At 36.6% G+C, this 16655-nt stretch overlaps 1 long non-coding RNA gene across 1 annotated transcript in view; it reads left to right on the plus strand.

Moving 5' to 3' along the window:
* LOC118221186 overlaps positions 1 to 16655 on the plus strand; it is a 95700-nt gene that overhangs the window by 33834 nt on the left and 45211 nt on the right. The window contains exon 3 of the long non-coding RNA XR_004764068.1: positions 13070 to 13136. This is a non-coding gene — a long non-coding RNA (uncharacterized LOC118221186). The remainder of the gene's footprint in view (positions 1 to 13069; positions 13137 to 16655) is intronic.

Below are 16655 nucleotides of genomic sequence, written 5' to 3' on the forward strand. Positions count from 1 at the left end.
ACAAGCATTAGGTTATAATGTGTTTATTTGATGAGAAATGTAAGTAGTGTGTAGTGTTGTTATCGGCATGGCTAATTCAGAGGCTAAAGGGTGGTCATACTGTGCACATTTGCTGTAATGGGCGGGAAATCGCCTTTTCTCTCTCCATGGGAAGAGTAGAAAATGACAGTATTCTTCACTGTAACGTTTTCTGAATGGTGTGACATTGCATTGTACTCGGGCCAAGATGACATGCCTTTAAAATGTTGGTTTTAAAAAAAAAAAAAAGACCTTGAGACTGAATCATCGCTGATTCAGTTTGAAAGCAGTTACCTGAACATTCCCAATTAACACAGTCAACAGTTTCACTGTACTTCAGAGAATTTTGTGTTCTCACCATCCAGAAATATCTACCTGTACAGACTGTTCCTGTTATTGAAATTATTCTGTTGTTCCTATTATTCCTGTTCAAAATTTTCCAGCTACTCTAGAGATTTTAATGTTTTTAATGTACCGACTTTTCATAATTCTATTCTTGCTGTTCATTTTTTAGTGTTTTAGTAATTCAGTGTTCCTCCTGTTCAACGTGTTCTAGCTGATCAATGAGTATCATGTTGGAGCTGTTCAGAATATTACCATTTTTATGGCCATTAAGAGTGGTCCTGCTGGAATACTCTTCTGTTCACTGTAGACCGAGTCTTTGCTGTTATCACTGTATCCCTGGAACTATTTTAACGGGCAATACCTAGCCTTCAATGACGGATCAAGTGTTATTTGAATTGGAGAATATTTAGTTTGAAAATCTTGATAATTAAAAATACATTTGGAAGAAACAAAACAAATTCAGTATTTTCCAGCAAATGTTTTTATTCAAGTTAAGAAATGGCTAATTAACAATCTGTCTGAATCAGAGATTTGAACTGATTTCATTGAACTGTCATTTAAAACGACAAAATCTGATTGACCACAATGATAATAAGTCTTTACTTTTTTATTTTATGTTTGATAATTTCAGTGTCCTTCTATATTTTTTATTCGTGTCATGCTGTGAATTTACATGCAAGTACCACTATACACATGGTAGTCAAGTGTTCCGGTGCTTAGCTGGAGTCTTCAATGCCTTTCATTGCTAACAATGATTTTAGCCCCCGAAAATGCAATCTTATGTTTATGTTTTTTTTCAGTGGTAGCAACACATATTTTCTTTTGAGTTAACTCACCAATTAACATAATCAGCTCATATATGGCTGCTCTCTCATTAGCTCATGTTTTCTCACACAAAACTATTTCGTCAAAGCAGCTGCATGTTTAGAACAATGCATCCAGCTTAGCGTTTGGTCTTAGAATGGTTATTGGTGATGCTGGCTGATTTAATATATCTGCTTGGACTTGAGCTGAATATTACAGTTGTATGTTAACTCATCATGCAATGTGCAAGGAACTACCTCAAATGCTGTCAGGATATAAAATGTAAAGGAGGGCGTGTAGAATGTTTGATCACTTCTATTCTTTGAATGGCCAAGCCTCAGCACGATATGTATTTATCTTCTGACAGCAAGAAAAGTCATTTATGCATAGAAATTGTACTCTTGAGCTATACTTCCAACATAAATGTGAATTTAATTTCCTTGTTTTAAAAGTTTTGCTTGAACATATTGCATACCACAACATTTGCCCCTAAGTTAGCCTATTTCTGCTATCTCCATCAACTGGATGAATTATGTCCATTAATGGCTTTAAAAAAAAATAAAGCTTAGGAGTAGGCATTAACTGTTTATCAATAAATCCGCCTCCTTCTGTATTCCATCTGCAGGTGCAAGCTGGACATAATTGAGTGCTCCCTTTTTTCTTGGTACGTTTGTTATATTGCTATTCTCATCACACTAGGATAAGGATAGCTCAGCTTGTATTCGATCAATTGAATTCAATGCATACTAGGCTTATAATTTATACACAGACACAATTTACAATTTTTTTCTAATTGTATTCTGTGTATCAGGTTCAGGCAAAAGGTCACATTTGGAAGAATAAAAATGTAGCTCAAGAAGAGGGAAAAACAACTGATGCTGAAATTTTGAATGTGTTTGTGGTGTATGGATGCATTTTTCCCGAGGGGGCAAGACTGTGTGTGTGTGTGTGTGTGTGTGAGTGAGTGTGAGTGTGTGCGTAAATACAGATGGCTCTCTGAAGCTAGTATGGAACAGACCCAGCTGTCCCATCTACAATCACATCAAACAGTAAGAAAGCCCATGTGAGACACACATCTCTTATTTCTCTGTGGATGAACTGTGGATGAATGCAAGCTGAATACACTGAGCCTGTTTCAACTGGGAAAATCTGTGCTAGCTGAATAAACTCAAACAGCAGGCTGAGACCAATCAAGGCAAGGGTCAGTTCCTTCTCCACACACAGACACTGGGTGGACTCAGGATACATTGGTCTGTTTCTGACCGCAGAGTGAGTTTCAGAAGGGGAGAGCTGCACTGGACAGCAGAAAATAGTGTGTATATTTATAATCAGTGACGTGTGTGTGTGCTTGTGTGTGGCGTGTGTGGCGTGTGCATGCGTGTGTATGTGTAAATAATACATAATGAAATAATGTACGATTTCATATTGTTATTATTTCCGAGAAAAGTGAGGTACACAATTAGTTTTATTAAATGCCAGAGCATGTAAATAAAATTTTCAATGATGTGACAACCTTTCAGAAATGTGATTGTTTGTTAAAAAAAATTAAAATAAATAAAAATTCTAATCTACCGTTAATATTCTACTGCAATACTGTACATATTGGCCCCATTGCCCGACTGTGCGTATCCTTTGGTGGAAAGAACTACATTCCGAGATAAGTTCTTTATCTCAAGTTTTTTTATTTGAAGTGGAAGTCAATGCATAGTCTACAGTTCAACAAGATGCTAAAGGGTTAAAGGTACCTTGTTACATAATTATTTTACAATGCTTTTTCCAGGCGTCATTCAATGACTTCCTATCTTAAATTACCTGACTTTTTCTTTAATTTCCTGTTTTCCCTTAGCTTTCTGCAAATTATGCTCTAATAATTATAACAGATACATGAAGAACACAAAAACAATTATGACCCCTGTCTTAATCAATATGACCGTGTCTCTAATCACAGTAATATGCTGAAGCCCACATCACTGCTGTGTAAAAGAGGAATTCCTTAATATGGCATCTTTCCAAGCAGACATAGAAATTCAATGTTATTCTCTGCCTTTGCTGGATTCCAACAGCAGTGCCTCCAGGGCTAATGGCAAATATAACAGTTAATGAGCTAAGTGTGCACAGATTGAGAAAAGAAAGTACTTTCATAGCACTATATATAGGGGAGAACAAAATATTTTTGTCCATTAATTGCATGAGGTTATTGCGCTGGGGGTAATCCTTCCCCCACTGAAAAGACACTAGGTACCACTAGGTAGTTGAAGATCATACTCAACCAAATAGCAAAACAGATCCTCTAAAACCAAAATATTATTTTCGACTGGTAAGGTTGATATCCTTATAAGCAAAAACAACACCAACCCCAGCAACAACAATAAGAACATCAGCTGACATGGTGAAAAAATATTTTCCCAAACTGGTAGTTATCTCTCTCAAGCTCTTCACCCAAGATGAAAGGTTCACTGCATGCTAACAGACTCTTGGTGAAGGTTCACTGCATGCTAACAGACTCTTGGTGAAGGACTATTATGATCTGTTTTTCGATGGTCTGTCCTGCCTTCTCACGGCTCACTCCTGTGGAGCATGGACTGAATGACAGGCTCGTGGAACACTGCTGCTGCTGCTGCTGCTGCGAAAAGCTGCGTCTATTATTAATGGAAATATGGGTCAGCAGTCAGCAAGGGTGGGAAATGAACAATACAGAGCTTGCAAGGTTTTAAATGGCCCTTTCCTCTCCTCTACAACCTTACATTCCATCATCCTCTGTGACCCCCATTAAGTGTATTTCCCTTTTGATTAGAGACAATGCCGCAGGTATGCTGCTGTTTCAAATGGACCATGCCCCTCGTATTTGTGAGCTACTATGACAACCAAATCCTTATCCTCTTTTTTTGCCCCCATTTTCATCATGAAATTGTAGCACTATCCTGACTATATGTCTGATGGGAAGGCTAAGTACAAAGAACAATCCCTGTTCTTACAAGTATAAAAAATGGGAGGCAGTTTAAGCCTTTTTTCTTACTGCCATTCAGTCTCTTTTCCACTGTTATTTGGTGTACTCATTTTTGACAGAACAAAAAGAAATCTATACTTTTCATCAAAGTCAAACCTCCCTGCATTTTTGCAGCATTATCCTTCAGTTGCTGGGTGAACTGAGAGACCTGACAGCTAAAAAAATACAGATTATATGTGCAATCTCACCAATTTTGTTTATGTATTATATTTACAAGTGGATGTAAGTTTCTACAGTTAGGGTTCATACTTTATCATTGTCTTGTAAATTAAATATTTGCTCTTTTTTGATTTATACATGACTGTAGCATCTAGATAATACAAGTACACGTATTTGCAGTATTCTAATGTATGTGCAAAGTCAACATTACAACATTACGTATGTTCATACATGCATACATACATACGTAAGTACATACACGGATACTGTCCACTAGAATCTTTTGTCTTGTAAAATGGTTTATTTGACATTACAGCAAGTTATTTAGCTATGCAAATTAATTTCATTTATAAAACACATACATGGTGCTCAAAGCATTTACCAGATAAAATAACCGAGTAACCAAAAGGAACAATAAGGGCACAGATAGTGCCATTGTCGGGAATGGGGGCTGATCATGTGAGGCAGGCAATTTTCATCTGGGTACTATTTCCATTGCACCTGAGGAAATGGCACAAATTAATTTGAACAATTCATATATCTGTAACGGAATATTATCTCTCTGAGACTGGAATTGTAGGCCTCTATCTGGCTACAACCAAGGGAGAGCTATTAACAAAGAAGTGCACTTTGCGATGCCTTTTTTTGTACAATGAGATAAACACCTGAAATGGCTTGTTAATATGTTGGATGTAGTGTACAACAGGATTGTGACATGAGATTTAAAGATGCTTCAGAATTATATAGGAATGCAAATGTTTAACCTCCAGTGATGCATACATGCATACATCATTTCATATGCATCATATATTGTATATGCTTCAGTTGCATGCAATAATGATCGCACAAATCGCCCCGTTTGCGTCACAATCTTTATTCTTTTGTATGTCCATGTCCACATATATTCATCTGTTAACCTTAGGCAGAACATGTACATTTGTGGTAATGATTGAAATATGAAAGGCTGAGAGTATTCTCATTATGCTATTATTTCCATTTTATCAGCATTAACATTTCATTATGTAAAGTAAATATTTATCTATAGATCTATAATATAATGTATAATTTGAGGTGAAAGAGGTCAGTATCAGTGTCCATGACCGTTCACAGCAATGGCTTAATGAACATTTTATCATGAGCCTGATCATTTTTATAAATGTTTTTCTGCAAATTATTATGGCTACAGCCCCTGGTCCTCTATTTATTTTAAAACAGAGTGCCTACGTAGTCTTTTTCCAATATTAATAGGTCATTCCACAGAGAATTCACAGAAAGCAACACATTTAAATCATAACAGGTCATCGATTTCAACTGATTGCATCACGTGTGTTGCTGACTTCACATTTTCAGTTACAGTGAAATCCTTTCATTTTATGCAAATCATAGCTTTTATATTCAAATTTTTTGACACAATACATTTAGTAAAATCTAAAGTAAAAGAGATTTTTATTTTATGTTAGTTGTGTTTTTATAATCCGCTATGTAAGCAAGATAAGACAGTTTTGCTCCTAGGGTGAATATCTTTGTAATTGGCAGAGCTTCAGGAACTAGTACGTCCTTCAAAGAACTGGTGAGCATGCCACAGCTGGGAAGGGGGGAGACTCCAGATCAGGCAGGGAGTTGGGTGACTTGGGCACAAGAGCTGAAAAGGGTGTGCATACCAGAGGGTGGCACCTCCATAGGTTGTGGTTTCCAACTGATTCCAGCCCTTGCAGGAATTAAACCTGGCCCTAGACCCTGAGAGTAGGAGGACTGATGAGCCACAAGGCACCCAGATGGCCACATCTTACAGGAAAAGGGATTTGGTTATAGTGGGGAACTCAATTATTAGAGGAGTAGACAGCATAGTCTGTTTGCATGGCAAGGAGTCTCGTACGATGTGTTTTCTGGTGCCCGGGTAGGAGATCTCCTGGAGAATGCAAATAAGCTCGTGGCCAAAGCAGGGAGGGATTCTGAGGTCATGGTTCATGTAGGGTAGGGTAAGGGTCGGGTGAGGTTCTGCAGGACAACTTTGTGGAGTTACCTGCCTGAAGTTATTTGTCAGTTGTTGATTATAAGGACTGATAATAGAAACAGCAGTCCTAAAGGAGATAGATCAAACCAGGCTCAAACCAGGGAATGAGCCTCAGTGTAATCAGAATTGCAACGTTCTCAATTATGCTTTGTAGTTTTTCTTTAAATGCCACCAGAAAAAAAGCTTTCATCTCCTGAACATCTTCTCCATTATGCCACCTCTTTAAGCTTTCTGCACTGTTTTTTGCAATCAAGTTTTAATTAAACATTTCTGTGCTGTTGAAAAGTTTAGTTTGTATATCGTGACACTATAATTGCTCAAAGATTTGTATCTCACTGGGCTTACTTGTGCCAATTTATCAAGCGCCTTTGTTGATTTCCTAGAATGGGGTATAAGATGAAAAACCAACCCCTAGTGGAGCTACTAGCAGTATGACTAACAGTGGAGTCTATCAGACTGCTGTTCGCTCCTTTACTAAGCAATTATCTCACTAGCTCCAATTCCTAAAGCTGTAGCAAGCCTTGAAATCAGGGCTCTTACTCTGCTTTCTGAAGGAGAGAGCTCCCCGTAATAATCAGAACTTAGGGATGACTGTGAGGCTGTTGCATATGCACAGCAGTACCTTACAGCAGGACAATGGCGTCAGGACCAGAGCTTTGCTCTGGTGTGGTAAGTAGAGGAGACTCAGCCTTACACACACACACGCACACGCACACACACCCATGGGCAGTGATGCTTCTCTATCGAAGGAAACCCTGTGTTGTGATTTATCGAGGTTCGATAATTGTCTTTGAATTGTCTTTCATTCTGTAGGAACTGTGAAAAAACAAGAACTGAGAACAAGAAAGGTTTGGGTTCTTTTTTTTACTGAGAATATACATAAAATTGTCTTGCCAGGTGTAAGTGTTTGTGTGTGTGCGTGCGTGTGTGTGTGTGTGCACGTGCATGTGTGTGTGTGTGTGATCTATAGACTCACAGACACAGACTTACAGGCTTAATTTTCTATATTTCTAGACACCTCCTACTTCAATCCCTCCCAAAATGACAACACATATGCCACCATCAAAGGCTTCCTGAGACAGGTCATGCCTACCAACTTCACTCTCGTTTGCTACTAATCCCATGTATACACTTCACAGGCATCTGTATGGTAGAACAGACAGTATTTCTATTTAAATCCACTCACCCCCCCCCCCCCCCCCACCTGACTGACTCCCACCACCTAAACCTAATCCTAACTCTAATCCTAACTCTTAACTTTAACCCATGAAATGTGATTTCATATCCTTACTATTTTTAGTTTTGAAGATCTTTTATTCCACAAAGGCTGGTAAATGTTTAAATAAACCAGGTCAATAAAATGTCTTTTCTTCCTCATTAAGAAAACCAAAGAATAAAATAATGTCAGCTGTATGTTTAATTGCGTATACATTAGAAGCATGGGCATTATTTAAAAGTAATTGTTATTATACACCTCATTGTAACAGTCAGATAATTCTCATTTCCTGTTCTTTTGTGACAACATGTTATGATTTATAATTTCAATGCTTTTGGAAACATTTTAAGGACACTCCAGACCCTGCTGATAATAACCTAGTTCACCTCTAAATTACACCAATTTATATGTGGCTGTTTTCCCTGGTTCCTTGCTTTTGTTCTCTTTGGGTACACAAGTTATTGGCAACATTCAAAAATAATAATTAAATAAATAAAAAATGGAGAGGCAAATCTAAATAATGTTCAAGGTCTCCCATGGTACTGGTAGGACTGTAAATGCAATCTATCCTGTATATTACACATTGTGAGATTACACATTGTTATGGCATCAATAAATTATGAAACCAAACAGCTCCAAAAACACGTTGAAAATTATGTTAGCATTTAATCAAAAATATACGGTAAATCTCATTAACATCTAAATGGACACCTACGAACACTGCAAGAGACAGTGCGACTTGATTGACATCATCTCTCTCTAAGGTGGATATCATAACTGCAGAAACGCACAAACACAAGCAGATGTGCACACAGAGCCGCAATGCAGCGTTCAGTTGGCTCTGAAGGACCTGAGTTTGAACTTCATAAGCTTGATGTATTCTGCCCTCTATTAATAAAACAAGCACTGTGCATTCATCAGTCAATATTTAGCTAAATCCATTTGAACATGGCTGGGTAGCCACCGGGCCTGATAAACGAGCACTGCTCACACTGGTGACTGCGCCATTATTGGAGCTCCTGGGAGACACGGAGCGAGAACAGGAGCTCCTTTTTGCTTGCAACTGCTATCTGTATTGCTCTGCCTCAGAATCGCTCTCTTGAGGAAAAAGATGATACCCATATATCTGAGGAGGAAAAGAGCGAGACATCTTTATAGTTCAAGGCACATATGGCACGCATATGGTAAAAGCAAGCTGTCATCTCAACTCTCAATTTCTTATTTATCACTGGCTGCTTAATGATCTTTGGCTATTCTATTGGTTCCAGTGTTTCATTACAATAACAGGTAAAACAGGCTCATTTACCCCACTCAAGTAATAATATTATTGACCTGGATATTCACCTGGATTCAAGGAAATTTTTTTATCATGGATGTTGATGTAGGGCTGCCAGACATCTGGTTTTTGACCGGAATGTTCGATTTGTGGTCCTGACCAGACAATGTAATGTCTGGTCTGAGTAATTGTTAGAAGAAATCTGGCAGTAGTTTGTATTGAATTCATGAGTGAATGACTCGCTGGTTTGACGTCAGTTCTGAGGGGAACTTCTGTTCCCCCGGTACCACTCTGGAGATCCAGGAGTTCCTGTGCATCCATTAATAATTACTTCTTGAGTGCTTGAGGCTGCCAAAAGCTCTCTGACAGAATGACTTCAGAATTAGTTTGAGAACTCATTGTGGTATGGGATAGATGCATACCGTAATTAAATAGCATAAACATATTCTCAGGGATTATTTCACAGCAGGCACAGCCCAATCAACATGTAAGAACTATATTGATGCCTCAGTAAAAATTGATTCTATAACCAACTCATCCTAAAGCTGTAAAACCAATGGATCTGAACTGATGAGTATGAGCCACAAGCAGATACAAAAAGTAAGTAGACAGCCATGGCTAGCTACTGTGTTTTGTTATCAAGACAGCTATTTATCTTTATTAAAATCTGCATTTTTATTACATTCTTTATGTTATACGGTAGTAACTGATAGCTAATGTTGAAATCAATGATCAATATATAAAAATAAAAAAAATAAAATAAAATAAAAAAACTTTTTCAGAGTCAAATTACATATTTGGAAAAAGTACAAGGCAACTGTGAACTTTGTATATTTTAAACCTTCCAATACCTGTTTTATTCATATGGCTCAGCATATTTATTTTCAGATAACGGTATTTTGGAAGGGGATTACAGAGATTAGCTTTGTTGCAGCCAGCCTGCTTGATTTGAGGAGCGTATAATTGAGTGCAGTGCTGTGGATCATCATTTAATGGATTTATTCATGGTCAGATCAGATTGCCAATCTGAGTCAACTTTCCTGTGAAGATCTCAGCGTTGGCCCAGTTTGTGGGTTTTGGTGTAGCGTGAAGCGCAGCATGTTCCAGGTGTGTGTCGCTATGGAGACAGGTGTGACAGCAGCGGACAACTGAAACAGGAAGCTGTACAGCTGGCGACAATTACATTCAGAGAGTTAAGTTCAGGCACTGGTTTCCACAGCCAGAGACGCTCCAATCTTGAATCTGATCTGGTGTATTAGATTTTTTTTCTGATCATAGGCTGCAATGTGCAAACCATAGCACCACGACGAGACCAGCACCATTAGATACAATTCACTTCAAAACTTTTTAAAACTTTCCCCGCACAAGAGTGTTGAGAAGTGTAACTGTTATATTTCACCATGACATAATCATGAATCATAATCATGAACCTGTCAGCACTTCTGATTTGAATCAGTGTTGAATTTGTGTACCACTTCTTTGGCTAAACCCATTCAGTTTATGTGATAATTTGTTGAACTCATTAGGATTAGTCTCTCTTTATCTAATGAATCATATTTTAATCACAGCTAATTACCTTGTTACTCAAAACTTTTTAGCTTACAAATGCTTTTGTTGAGTCACTTTAATTGTGTATTTAGGAGTGTTTCATACAGTGGCTTTACATAAACCATTTTCACTTGCATAGTTTACGTTTGTCGTTTGAGAATTATCATTACCTTGTGTACTGTATATACATTTAAGCACTGAAAATGTACAAGTTTATGAAGAAATTAATAGTTATCAATTTCTGTATTCTAAGCAAAGAAAAACAAGAATGGGAACCTTTTCAATTCAGTGGATAGTTCGAGAATTCAGGCTTATAGCATGAAGTCTGATAGCAAGAGAAACATTGCAGTAGGAATGACGTTTGCAGTCAGAGACGCAATGAGAAAGTGACCATGAGAGAGAAAAAAGAGGAGAAAAGAGAAAGGACCAATGCTTATTTAAGTGAGGAGCTTGGAACTACCTGATTATGTTTTTTTTTTTTTTTTTTTTTGGTTCCAAGAAGTCTAGGCTTTGTGAGAAAAAGCCTGATTTGGTATTTAATAGTATATTTTAGTGGTGATATGCATGGAGAAATCAGTTTCTGATCATTTCTAAAAAAAGTTACATAAATAACAAGCCTAATCTCATTGTTATTTTCAGTACACATTTTAGTATTATCTAATGTGATCAAGACTGTTTTGTACTGAGCGGGGAATGACCATTCATTTTCTGTTGCTTAAAATGTGAGGCTTAAATCATGGCAAATGATTTGTTTGCACTGTACAATACTTCTTCCATTTCCTTTATCTGCACTTTCTGTCCTGTTGGCTATATTTCAGTAGCCTAGGCTAAGAGAAAAAAGTTTGCAATAAAGAATTGTTACCTTTAATATTTTTATCAATCAGTAATGTTGGAAGTATATGACAGTTTAACAAAGTAGGAAACAAAATGACAGTTCTAAAGAATTCAAATGAAACTCAAGTTCTACAGTTATTGCCTCAGTTGATAGATAAGGCATGAATTTGAACTGATTTATGTGGCCATTTCTTGCTTAGCAACAGGCTCATTCTCCTCAATACTTAGTGTACTCGCTTGAGTTGAAGCATCTCATTTTCAAAGTTTCTGAGAAGACAGCATATAGGGAGTCTTGAGCAATCTCATATTTCTTGTTTTTCTATTCACCCGGTAAAGGATCAAATGCTCACATCTGCAGTTTTGTTCAACATTGCAGTGCATGGCAGACCATTTAGATGATAAGAGGTCACTAGACCTACCAAGGCAGTGAAAGCTCATGTAGTGTTTTGTTTTGTTATGTGTGCTGGTCTGGAATAGTAAATTCCATGACCTTGTTCATAGCTAGTTAAAACTTCATTTTATGATAATGATTAAATGAACTAACAACATAATATACAGTAGAGTAGTGTGTCACTAACCCATTACATGAATTAACCTTTGTTAAATAGTAGTACTGTCAAATTTTATATTTAGTCATGGAATAATTAAAGAAAATGACTGGTTCTTTAACATTCATTAGGGATGTGGTCGATAGCCCAGGTATTGACATCATAATCACTAGCTTTTAATCAGATGATCACAAATTATGATGAGCCGAAAGGGTTTCCTACTGTTTCTAGGGTTTTAAAGCAATACAGTACACACTGTCAACAAGCTTATATAATTAATGCAAAGCTTCGAGAAACATGGTTACAGGAATCCAAGCACATTTGCAATTCATTTAACACAGAAGCAGCAGATTTACTGCCCAGCCAGCCATCTGTGACTGTTGGCCTGAGGCCCAGCACCGGGATGAAACCGGTATAGTCGGGTCGGAGCGGAAGTGAGGTGTGAAATTTACTATGGAATTGGGCACGCATAAACACGACAGCACACATTTATGCAGAATTCTCTTTCTTTGTTTATTACACAATTGCTGTTATGGTAATGCACTGAAAGAACACCCTGAATATTGTTGCAAATCATTTCCATCGACACTGGACTGGACTACTGGGCTGTGCATAACAGTATCTTATTTAAAGTATCTGCTCTACTTTAAGACCAGATTTTTCACCTTTCCAAAACAAACCAGACAAGACAAATAATACATTTTCTCAAAAAAAGACAAGTGCACTTGAAAAGCACTGTAATTTAAATATTTATCATGATCAAATGTTTCTGACTATTGCACTTAATTTTTCATTTAATTTCATGCTGTAAATATAATTGTACAGTGCTTGTGTGCAGCATAATGTGGAGCATAGTTTTTAAGTAAAAAAAGAAGAGCTCTCAAACTGTAAACAAACATTGCTCTAAATTCTCTCAATTACATTAAGTTGCTGAAACCAGATATGTTTCGACACCAGGATCACATTTGGTGGTATGGTGGCTGCATTGACATCTTATTCTTGCAGTAGTATTAATGTGAGAAAGAACTGAATTTAACTTTTCATGTTTTGCTCACAATGCAGAAATATACCCGTAAATGCTTCTGTTTTCTATCTCTGGATATGAAAATTGAAGAGAAAACAAAGTTCAAACTTAAGTGCAGAGAATTTTGATATGTGGTATTTCAGAAAACAACATCAGGTTCTTGAATATAGTTTCACTTCACAGAGTCAACTGTGATCAAAGTTCAGATTTTTCCATTCAAAAAGCAAAAATAATGATCTCATGATTGCTTTTTAATGTGCTGTTTTTCACCCCCAGGATCTGCCTGTTTTCTTCATAAGGATCACAAGTGTCTTTGAATTGGAAGTGAGAGTGAATTCAAAGAGTGAGTATTCTGTCTTCCTCTAAAGAAATTACACTAAAGCTTGTGACTCACACTTCATTATCAGCAACAAAAGGTGCAATTGAGAAGTTTTACATTTTTGGGAGGAGAGAGTTCCCTGGGTAACCGTTGGCCCTGAAAAAAATTGTCTGTTGTTGTCTGTTATACTGCTTAATTTATCCTTCCTTTTATTTGCTTAATTTATGGCCATTGAGATGCTCTCTTCATTGTGAATGAATGCAGTTGTGCCCCCAGCAGTTATTTTCGTTCCGTCAGAAGCGATACATATAAATTTGTTTGTCATACACATTATCTTGAGCAGTTACCTTTTGCATTTCTGCTTTCAATTTCACCTATAAATACTCACCTAACATTGGTCTCAGGTCTGAAGGACACAGCCCACATGCAGGTGTGATTAGAGTAGGTACACAAACTTGTAGAAATCAAAACTTTACTCAGTTCTGTATGGTTGTTCATTATCTCTATTTTGACAGTTTAAGTTGGCCATATAAATACTACCATGAGGCAATGAGATTTGTGGTTTGGACATTTTTCCACTGATATGGATTCATTAGTATTTTGTACACTAGAATGAGTAAAATACAGATGAGTCTTTTCTTTTTTGTTGCATAATGTTCTCCAGTGCAGACTCCTTAGTGTGACCAATTGCTTACACACTTTTTCTACGTCATTTTTATGATGTTTCTTTAAAATGACTGTCAAGATGACATCAACAACTGACTGATTTTGTGCTGGCTTTTGCCCGTCAGTGCTTCTGACAGTAAAACATTACTCTACAAAAATTGCTCATTCATCAATTAGGGACCAGCTGCTGCATCCCAATGTATTATTTGATATGTTGCTTTCTGGCTAATTCAATTCTCTGCACATTTTTAATATTTATTTTTCTTTAATGTTGAGCCATTTGTTTTTCATCTTTTTTCATCAAATATTTTAATGACTGAAGAATAACACTGGCAATAATGTAAAAACTGTAGATAAGTAAACACAAACATGCACATATACATACAAAATTAATGAATGCAATTTACTTCATATTTTGTCTTGTAGGGTGATCATTACATTGAAGCACATGCAAGCTTGATTTTGTCTTTGAGAACTGTGAGCGTGATTATACACAAATTGAAATTATGTTGATTCCATCTCAAATTATGTTGATTATGTTATCAGGAAATGACATTTTAATGAACTAAACAACATTAGTCCCTGATTTAACAGTACACTTTCTGAAAACAAAGGTAACTTGGGATTCAAAACTGAACAGTCTGAAGGGTGATGAACATTCAGAGAAGGCCACTGTCAGCTGATGACCAGTTGGCTTTAAAGTAGTGGGTATGAGGCATTCAGGCATCATGGTTTAAACCAAGAAAATATTTCAAGTAACTACAAAAGTGAACTTGTTCAGCAGCAGTGTTTCCAGATATTACACGTATGCTCAGGTTGACTGTGTAGTGTTTATTTACAATTATAAACATTGATATAAATATAGATTTTTAATATTTTTATTGTGCTGGTACTTCCTTCCTTCTGTATATAGTCATGTTTTGAAATAGGAAGCTCTCCCACAATTTACTTGAGTGCAGTGCTGTATGCAACGCAGTAAATAGTTACTGACAATAAGGTTATGCATTATTTTCAAAGAATAATCCAGTAATGTACACAACATAAAACCCCTGGAGACATACACTGAACAAATTCATTGAAGTGTATTTTTTTTTTTTACTTCAGACCACAAACATTGAATGTACCCTTGTCAGCAATTCTAATGCGAGAAAGTTGTCAGACACTTCTGTAAATATTTAAAATAACATGCACCATACACAAAAATTGTTGGGGCTGACAAAAACAAACAAATAAATAAATGAATAAATAAATAAATGAATGAATAAATAAATAAATAAATAAAAACCCTCTGAGTTTTTACAGCAACATTTACACTGTGCCCCAGAATACTGACATGCTTTGGTTGAGTGCTGATAGACACTTAGAAAACAGTTGGCATACTTCTGTAGAAAGTAGTTTTCGATGAAACCGTGCACAACAACAGACCATGTAAACAGCATGTTCAGGAGTAACTGGGCCATTATATATTTGGGAAGAAATGTCGCTGCTGGAGTTTTTCAAATGTACATTTTTGGCACTTCGAGTGGATGGCTGGATAGGTAGCTTTATTTCATTTTTGGCTGTACTGCCCCTTTAAATTTCTAAGGAAGTAGGAATGCAATGATTAGTACAGAACTATAAAAAACTTTTTGAAGGCATTGTCTCCTTTTAGTGTTTTTAAATTTAAGTTCTCACTTTTAAGTGTCACCTTTTTGCAGCTATGTTTTCATACATTGTGCCCTTTTTGTTTATGGTTTGTTCTTTTGTTTGTGTGTTAAATTTCTGTATGCTATTCATTTACTGATAATAAATCCATGCAGAGGTATATATATATTGTGCATGTATATTGTTACTTATGGTAGTTTGCAGTGAAGCATGAATATCCATATCACTTGACAGTTTGGCAGCAGTCACATCTACACACACTTATGCATGAATATGACATGAATCATATTTGTGACTCCAATGGAACAGCACAGCCAGTGACACATTCATAAAGGGCAGAATATTAGTTGGACCATATTAAACAGCTGTGCTTGTGAGTTTCTTCTGCTTCATTAATACACTGTAATGCTTGATCTGTTTCTTTTCGAAATTATGCATGCTTTTTCATGGACCGGCCCAGGACTTACATTGGGGAGATGAGATGGAAATGTTTCTATATTTCTCTGCATGCTAATTTCCAGATGCTGAACAAGAAAATATTCCTTGTCTGTGTTTCTAACTCAACTCTGTGATTAGTACTGTGTCTCTGGGGAAAAGGTATCTCCCAGTGTACAGTTCAGCTAGGCCCTATTTCAGCAATGCATTAAACAGGAGAAAAACTCAGACCTCTTATAGCTTGATTGGTGTTTTAACTAAAATGATAGATTATTAGCCAAACAACCTGCTGCTGATAAATTAAATGCTAAATAGACATTGTTTATTACAAAAACTTTTTAATTAATTAACAGGGAACATAATATTTTAACACAGAAAACTGTCAACAGAAATACTATGCTAGTTTGTAACTGAGAGGGTGCTCCTGTGTTCTGAGACATGGAACCAGAAGCTGACAGGAATGATGATTGATCTTTTCTTTGGTGAAAATGTACATTTGTGTATATTTCAAAGTTTTACTTCTGTAAAGAAAGAGTGCTTGATATGTACTATGTGACACAAATTCTGCAAATTTTCCAGGTTGGCTTGTGAATTCAAAGGCTCTCTTTTATAAAGTAAAGTTGTTTGGTAACATCACTGAAATATTTGTCTGAAGGACATCATCCATGCATGCTTTTTCTGCATTTTTCTATGGATGTTATTTGGAATCACTGATCTCTCAATTAGACCGTAGCCTAATGAAGCCGTTTAACCAAATGGCCTTGAAAATTGAGCCTTTGGTAAGGAGTGAACAGTACT

The sequence above is a fragment of the Anguilla anguilla genome, chromosome 2 (genome assembly GCF_013347855.1).
Source record: "Anguilla anguilla isolate fAngAng1 chromosome 2, fAngAng1.pri, whole genome shotgun sequence".
In the NCBI taxonomy this organism is placed as follows: domain Eukaryota; kingdom Metazoa; phylum Chordata; class Actinopteri; order Anguilliformes; family Anguillidae; genus Anguilla; species Anguilla anguilla.